Consider the following 8,765-nt stretch of genomic DNA (forward strand, 5'->3'; position numbering starts at 1 on the left):
TGGGCCGCGTGCCCCCTCTCCCTCTGATCCGAATTGGACTAGGAGAGGGGGGGCGCCCCCCCCCCTTTCCTTCTCCCTCTTCCCCTTCCTTTCCCCCTCCTAGTAGGAGTAGGAAAGAGGGGAGTCCTACTCCTACTAGGAGGAGGACTCCTCCTCCTTGGCGCGCCCTAGGGCCGGCTGGCCTCCTTCCCTTGCTCCTTTATATACGGGGGCAGGGGACACCCCTAGACACACAAGTTGATCTTCATGATCGTTCTCTTAGCCGTGTGCGGTGCCCCCTCCACCATAATCCTCGATAATTGTAACGCCCTCGATACGGCTATATCTCTTACGTGTCGAAGCACGACTTAGAGGCATAACCGCATTGAAAGCAATGTCGCAAGTAAGGCAATCTTCACAACATCCCATGTAATATAGATAATAAAAGGGGAAGGTACATAGTTGGCTTACACTCGCCACGTCAAACAAAGTACATAAATAGCATTACATCATCCAATCACTCATGGCCCGACTATGGTGCCAAAATTAAAAGACCAACCCAACATGCGACAGGGTCCCGATCGCCCCAACTGGGCACCACTACTGATCATCGGGGAAAGACACGTAGTAACGGCGTGAGTCCTCGTCGAACTCCCACTTGAGCTCAAGCGCGTCATCTGGAACGGAGTCATTAGGCCCTGCATCTGGTTGGGAAGTAATCTGTGAGCCACAGGGACTCAGCAATCTCGCACCCTTACGATCAAGACTATTTAAGCTTATAGGTAAGGCAAGGTAATATGTGGAACTGCAGCAAGCGGCTAGCATATATGGTGGCTAACCTATTCGCAAATGAGAGCGAAAAGAGAAGGCAATGCATGATCGAATAACTAGAGAACAACTTGCGACAAGCATTACTCCAACACCGTGTTCACTTCCCGGACTCCGCCGAGAAGAGACCATCACGGTAACACACTCAGTTGATTCATTTTAATTAAGTTAAGGTTCAAGTTATCTACAACCGGATATTAACAAATTCCCATCTGCCCATAACTGCGGGCACGGCTTTCGAAAGTTCAAATCCCTGCAGGGGAGTCCCAAGTCCCAACTTAGCACATGACAAGCTCTCATGGTCAACGAAGGATATACCTTCTCTCGAGACATTCCGATTAGACTCGGTATCTCGGTTCTACAAGACACTTCGACAAGTTAAAACAAATCCAGCAACACCGCCCGAATGTGCCGACAAATCCCGATAGGAGCTGCACATATCTCGTTCTCAGGGCACACTCAGATGAGCGCTCCATACAACTAAAACCAAACCTCGAGTTTCCCCGAGGGGGCGCTGCACAGGACTCTAGTTTGGACCAACACTCGGAGGAGCACTGACCCGGGGGGGTTTAAATAAGATGACCCTCGGGCTCCGGAAACCCAAGGGAAAAAGAGGCTAAGTGGAAAATGGTAAAAACAAGGTTGGGCATTGCTGGAAGAGTTTTATTTAAGGCGAACTATCAAGGGGTTCCCATTATTACCCAACCGCGTAAGGAACGCAAAATCCGGGAACATAACACCGATATGACGGAAACTAGGGCGGCAAGGGTGGAACAAAACACTAGGCAAAAGGCCGAGCCTTCCACCCTTTACCAAGTATATAGATGCATTAAGATAACAAGATAATATAATGATATCCCAACAAGAAAATAATGTTCCAACAAGGAACGGTCTCCAATCTTCACCTGCAACTAGCAACGCTATAAGAGGGGCTGAGCAAAGCGGTAACATAGCCAATCAACGGTTTGCTAGGACATGGTGGGTTAGAGGTTTGACATGGCAATTTGGGTGGCATGATAAGAAAGTGGTAGGCATCGTAGCATAGGCATAGCAAAAGAGCGAGCATCTAGCAAAGCAAAGATATAAGTGATTTCGAGGGTATGATCATCTTGCCTGCAAAGTTGTCAGAGTTGACTGGATCCTCGAAAAAAAACTCAACGGGCTCCTCGTTAGCGAACTCGTCTCCCGGCTCTACCCAAACAAGACAAACAAGCAAAAAGGACACAATCAACCACGTGCAAAGCTCAAACAACATGATGCAAACATGGGATGCTATGCGGGATGCGATATGTGATGCATATAGAAGATTTGGCGAGGAATGAATGAACCTGGCCTCAAATTGGAAATCCAAGTGTGCCACTGGAAAGGTGAGGTGATTTCGGTTGAAATCGATATAAAGAACACAGGAATCGGAGACACGGTTTGGAAATGGCAAGCATTTCAAATATGTTACCGGTCTACGATATACAACAAGTAGCCATCTAAATGCAACAAGCTAAACATGCTACAGCACCCAAACATGGCAACAAAATACATGGAAGGGATCCATTCATGAAGCTTAACAAAAGATGAACACTGAGCTGCGGCCAATTCATTCATTAACAGGTTGAAACAAGCATGACAAAAGTGCAATTAATAAACAGATTTTAGACTTAGTGAAATTAACACTTGTCTGGAATTTCAGATCAGGTAGCACACTTTGGAGCATGCAAACTATATGCTACAAGGCATGAACATGGCAAAGTAAAGCATGGCATGGAGCTACTCAAAGAGCTTAACAAAAGTCTCTTAGTGACCTTGAGCCAAAAGGGATCAGAAAATACAATTGGAAGCATGTGAACATGGCAAAAACATAATCAGATCTCAGACTTAGTGAAAAACTGGAGCATGCAAATCAGATATCAAGTAGGCATGTTTACGAGCTCGATGTGCTCACTACAGAGTAAGGCATGAAAAACTAAGCATACACCCGTCAAGAATGCACATTATACAAGCTAGACATGGCAAGAACGACAACATAGCATGCACAAATCAACTACAACATCCTCGGCAAAATCACTAACATGTAGACAATCTGCCCAGATTCACGAAATAGCAAAAGTAGAGCTCGATTGACTCAAGCTAGGGTGCTCCATAATTGCAAACAAAGACATGGATGGATAGAGCACTACAAGAATAACAAATCATCCTTACTGATCATCCTCAAAAGAGGCACGAATCACTATGAAACAACATGAACATATGGCATATTGATAAAAACAGATCAAGGACTTGGTGGAATTGCTAAGTCCCTGAAATCAACATTAACGAATGCACCACTTTGCAAGCTTGTGCTAGTCACCACACACATCACAAAAATACATGGTAGCACCTCTGGAAAGAAGACAAAGCACATAACAAAACATATGTAGAGCTCAAGGGCATATCACGCACACAATAATCATGGCAAAAATGACAAATAGCTATTTGGAGCAGCAGATCTGACAATTAACTCGAATAGCATTCTTCCAACAGCATTTCGGGCAACAAGATGAGCTCAAATGAAAATGATGCAATGAGGTGAAATGATGTGCTCTCGGAGACGAACATTTTGATATGCTATATGCCCAAAACGGATCTACGGATGCAAAGTTACGACACGATGAACATGGCAATTTGGACTGCAGACTTAGGGAAAAAATGGGGTCAACCTAGGGTTTTCAGATCTGGATCAGATCGCCGGCATGCGAACCGAGGCGGCCGGATCCTCTCGCCAGAGAAGAGGGGCGGTCGCCGGAGCTGTCGGGGAAGGGTGTAGGCGCGGTGGCCGGGTGCGGACTCCGGCGTCGGCTGGTGGCGAGGACGAAGTGGCGGGGTCGGCGTCCGGTGGGGCGGCGCGGTCACCAGCGAGGGCGTGGTGGCCGGCGATGCTTATATGAAAATGTTTCATCCTGATAAGCTCAAACCCAAATCGGAGAAATATGTCTTCATAGGATACCCAAAGGAGACTGTTGGGTACACCTTCTATCACAGATCCGAAGGCAAGTTATTCATTGCTGAGAATAGATCCTTTCTAGAGAAGGAGTTTCTCTCGAAAGAAGTGAGTGGGACGAAAGTAGAACTTGATGAGGTAACTGTACATGCTCCCTTATTGGAAAGTAGTTCATTACAGAAATCTGTTCCTGTGACTACTAGACCGATTAGTGAGGAAGCTAATGATGATGATCATGTAACTTCAGATCAAGTTACTACCGAACCTCGTAGGTAAACCAGAGTGAGATCCGCACCAGAGTGGTACGGTAATCCAGTTCTGGAGGTCATGTTACTTGACCATGACGAGCCTACGAACTATGAGGAAGCGATGATGAGCCCAGATTCCGCGAAATGGCTTGAGGCCATGAAATCTGAGATAAGATCCATGTATGAGAACAAAGTATGGACTTTGATTGACTTGCCCAATGATCGGCGAGCCATTGAGATTAAATGGATCTTTAAGAGGAAGACGGATGCTGATAGTAGTGTTACTATCTACAAAGCTAGAATTGTCGCAAAAAGGTTTTTGACAAGTTCAAGGTGTTGACTACGATGAGAGTTTCTCACTCGTATCTATGCTTAAGTCTATCCGAATCATGTTAGCAATTGCCGCATTTTATGAAATCCGGCAAATGGATAAACAAAACTGCATTCCTTAATGGATTTATTAAAGAAGAGTTGTCTATGATACAACCAGAAGGTTTTGTCAATCCTAAAGGTGCTAACAAAATGTGCAAGCTCCAGTGATCCATCTATGGACTGGTGCAAGCATCTTGGAGTTGGAATATGCGCTTTGATGAGATGATCAAAGCATATAGTTTTATACAGACTTGCGGTGAAGCCTGTATTTACAAAAAAGTGAGTGGGAGCACTACAACATTTCTGATAAGTATATGTGAATGACATATTGTTGATCGGAAATAATGTAGAATTATTCTGCAAAGCATAAAGGAGTGTTTTAAAAGAAGTTTTTCAAAGAAAGACCTCGGTGAAGCTGCTTACATATTAAGCATCAAGATCTATAGATATAGATCAAGACGCTTGATAAGTTTTTTCAATGAGTACATACCTTGACAATATTTTGAAGTAGTTCAAAAATGGAACAGTCAAAGAAAGAGTTCTTGGCTGTGTTACAAGGTGTGAAATTGAGTAAGACTCAAAGCCCGACCACGGCAGAAGATAGAAAGAGAATGAAAGTCATTCCCTATGCCTCAGCCATAGGTTCTATAAAGTATGCCATGCTGTGTACCAGATCTATTGTATACCCTACACTGTGTTAAGCAAGGGAGTACAATAGTGATCTAAGAGTAGATCACTGGACATCAGTCAAAATTATCCTTAGTGGAATAAGGAAATATTTCTCAATTATGGAGGTGACAAAAGGTTCGTCGTAAATAGTTACGTTGATACAAGTTTTGACACAGATCTGGATGACTCTAAGTCTCGATCTAGATACATATTGAAAGTGGGAGCAATTAGCTAGAGTAGCTCCATGCAGAGCATTGTAGACATAGAATTCGCAAAATACTTACGGATCTGTATGTGACAGACCCGTTGACTACAATTATCTCACAAGCAAAACATGATCACACCTTAGTACTCTTTGGGTGTTAATCACATAAACGATGTGAACTAGATTACTGACTCTAGTAAACCCTTTGGGTATAGGTCACATGGTGATGTGAACTATTAGTGTTGAATCACATGGCGATGTGAACTAGATTATTGACTCTAGTGCAAGTGGGAGACTGAAGGAAATATGCCCTAGAGGCAATAACAAAGTTATTATTTATTTCCTTATATCATGATAAATGTTTATTATTCATGCTAGAATTGTATTAACCGTAAACATAATACATGTGTGAATACATAGACAAACAGAGTGTCACTAATATGCCTCTACTTGACTAACTCATTAATCGAAGATGGTTATGTTTCCTAACCATGAACAAAAGAGTTGTTATTTGATTAACGGGATCACATCATTAGAAGAATGATGTGATTGACATGATCCATTCCATTAGCTTAGCACTCGATCGTTTAGTATGTTGCTATTGCTTTCTTCATGACTTATACATGTTCCTATGACTATGAGATTATGCAACTCCCGTTTGCCGGAGGAACACTTTGTGTGCTACCAAACGTCACAACGTAACTGGGTGATTATAAAGGAGCTCTACAGGTGTCTCCAAAGGTAAATGTTGGGTTGGCATATTTCGAGATTAGGATTTGTCACTCCGATTGTCGGAGAGGTATCTCTGGGCCCTCTCGGTAATGCACATCACATAAGCCTTGCAAGCATTGCAACTAATAAGTTAGTTGCGAGATGATGTATTACGAAACAAGTAAAGAGACTTGTCGGTAACGAGATTGAACTAGGTATTGATACCGACGATCGAATCTCGGGCAAGTAACATACCGATGACAAAGGGAACAACGTATGTTGTTATGCGGTCTGACCGATAAAGATCTTCGTAGAATATGTGGGAGCCAATATGAGCATCCAGGTTCCGCTATTGGTTATTGACCGGATACGTGTCTCGGTCATGTCTACATTGTTCTCGAACCCGTAGGGTCCGCACGCTTAAGGTTTCGATGACAGTTACATTATGAGTTTATGAGTTTTGATGTACCGAAGTTAGTCCGGAGTCCCGGATGTGATCACAGACATGACGAGGAGTCTCGAAATGGTCGAGAAATAAAGATTGATATATTGGACGGCTATATTCGGACACCGGAAGTGTTCCGGGTGATTTCGGAGAAAACCGGAGTGCCGGAGGGTTACCGGAACCCCCCCCGTGAGACGTATTGGGCCTTATGGGCCCTAGTGGAGAGAGAGAGGGGCGGCCAGGGTCCTCCTCCTCCTTGGCGCATCCTAGGGCCGGCCGGCCTCCTCCCCTTGCTCCTTTATATACGGGGGCAGGGGGCACCCCTAGACACACAAGTTGATCTTCATGATCGTTCTCTTAGCCGTGTTCGGTGCCCCCTCCACCATAATACTTGATAATATTGTAGCGGTGCATAGGCGAAGCCCTGCGACAGTAGAACATCAAGATCGTCACCATGCCATCGTGCTGACGGAACTCTTCCCCGATACTTTGCTGGATAGGAGTCCGGGGATCGTCATCGAGCTGAACGCGTGCTAGAACTCGGAGGTGCCGTAGTTTCAGTGCTTGATCGGTCGGGCCGTGAAGACGTATGACTACATCAACCGCGTTGTCATAACGCTTCCGCTATCGGTCTACGAGGGTACGTAGACAACACTCTCCCCTCTCATTGCTATGCATCACCATGATCTTGCGTGTGCATAGGAATTTTTTTCAAATTACTGCATAACCAACAGTCATGTCCCGTCCCCGTCTTCACCGCCGTTGATCGTCCGCGTCGATCTCGTCGCCGCACCACCGTGGTGAGCCTCTTGTTCTTATCTTCTTCTGAAATAAAAAATTCTTACTTTAAATAGATACTTGTCTAATTTTCTTACTTTTATTATTGCTTGTTATTATATAGTGCGATGGTTTTGGTATCCGCCCCCGTCGGCCCTCGTCCTGGCTATGATTCGGATGTGGAATATATTATGTTTATAACTATTTGGTTCATTTATTGTTTATGACAATTATGCCCATCAAGTTGACATAGATTTTATTTATCTAGGAGGTAGTTGAACCGGAAATTCCAACCGACCCTATTGTCGAGAGGTTAAATTTAGTTGAAGAAGAAAACAATTATTTGAAGGAAAAATTAAAAAAAAATTGAGGAGGAGGAGATGATATTGGAGTTGCATGTTGCGGATGTCGTCGATGATCATAAGATCAAGATGGACGCAATGCGGTTGAAGATAAGAAAGATTAGAAAATATGACATTCATACCAAGGCTTGGTATCATTATGCAGTTGGATCAATTGTTACCTTGGTTGTGATTATGATCGCATTTGTTGTTGCATTGAAAGGTTTTACATAGTTTCAATATATGGTTTAATTAGATGCTCTGGAGAGCTATATGTTGTTCAATGAGAACTATGTATGTACTTTTGTTTTAATGTGATGATGAACTTCTATTAATTTTGTCACTTATCTATCCATGTGAATCTGTAATGGTTTTTGACACACATAATTATATGTAATGCACACAGATGAACCGGCAATGGATGTACGGTGACAGACACACCTCCGAGTACGTTAAGTGGCTGAGGCAAACAAGCAGAATGGTTTTATGTGTTGTCCATGCCCTATATGTGGGAATACGAAGTTTTCTCTCATCGGAAAAATCCTTCACACCCACCTGCTTTATAAGGGTTCATGTCACACTATAATGTTTGGACCAGGCACGGAGAAATAGTGGTTATGATGGAAGATATCAAAGAAGAAGAGGACGATGACAACTATGTGCCCCCGGAATACGGTGCACTAGTAGAAAAGGGGGCTTTCGTTCGGGCCTGGCCAACCCATTAGTCCCGGTTCTTCCACGAACCGGGACCAATGGATGCATTCGTCCCGGTTCGTGAGCCCAGGGGGCCGGCCGGGGCCTCGTGGGCATTGGTCCTGGTTCGTATGGACCCATTTGTCCCGGTTCCAGCTACGAACCGGTTCCAATGGGCCTCGCTCCTGGCCCATAAACATTGGTCCCAGTTCTTGGCTCAAACCGGGACAGAAGGCTAGGCTTTAGTCCCGGTTCCAGCCACGAACCGGGACAAATGATTTGCCTATATATACCCCGTCGCCGCAGCAGAGCACTTCACAGTGCTCTGTTTTTTCTGGCCGGCGAGGAGAGGGCATTTGGGTGCTCTAGCTCACCTCCTATGCACACGAGGTGTTCGGTGAAATGCCCGAGCCACGCTAGTTAAGCTTTCTCCTCTTGAAGCTCGACCTCCAAGCTCCATTTTCCCCGAGATTTGTCTAGGTTTAGCGGTCCGTCATGTCCCGTCCCCGTCTTCACCGCCATCGAT

The sequence above is a fragment of the Triticum dicoccoides genome, chromosome 2A (genome assembly GCF_002162155.2).
Source record: "Triticum dicoccoides isolate Atlit2015 ecotype Zavitan chromosome 2A, WEW_v2.0, whole genome shotgun sequence".
Lineage (NCBI taxonomy): Eukaryota > Viridiplantae > Streptophyta > Magnoliopsida > Poales > Poaceae > Triticum > Triticum dicoccoides.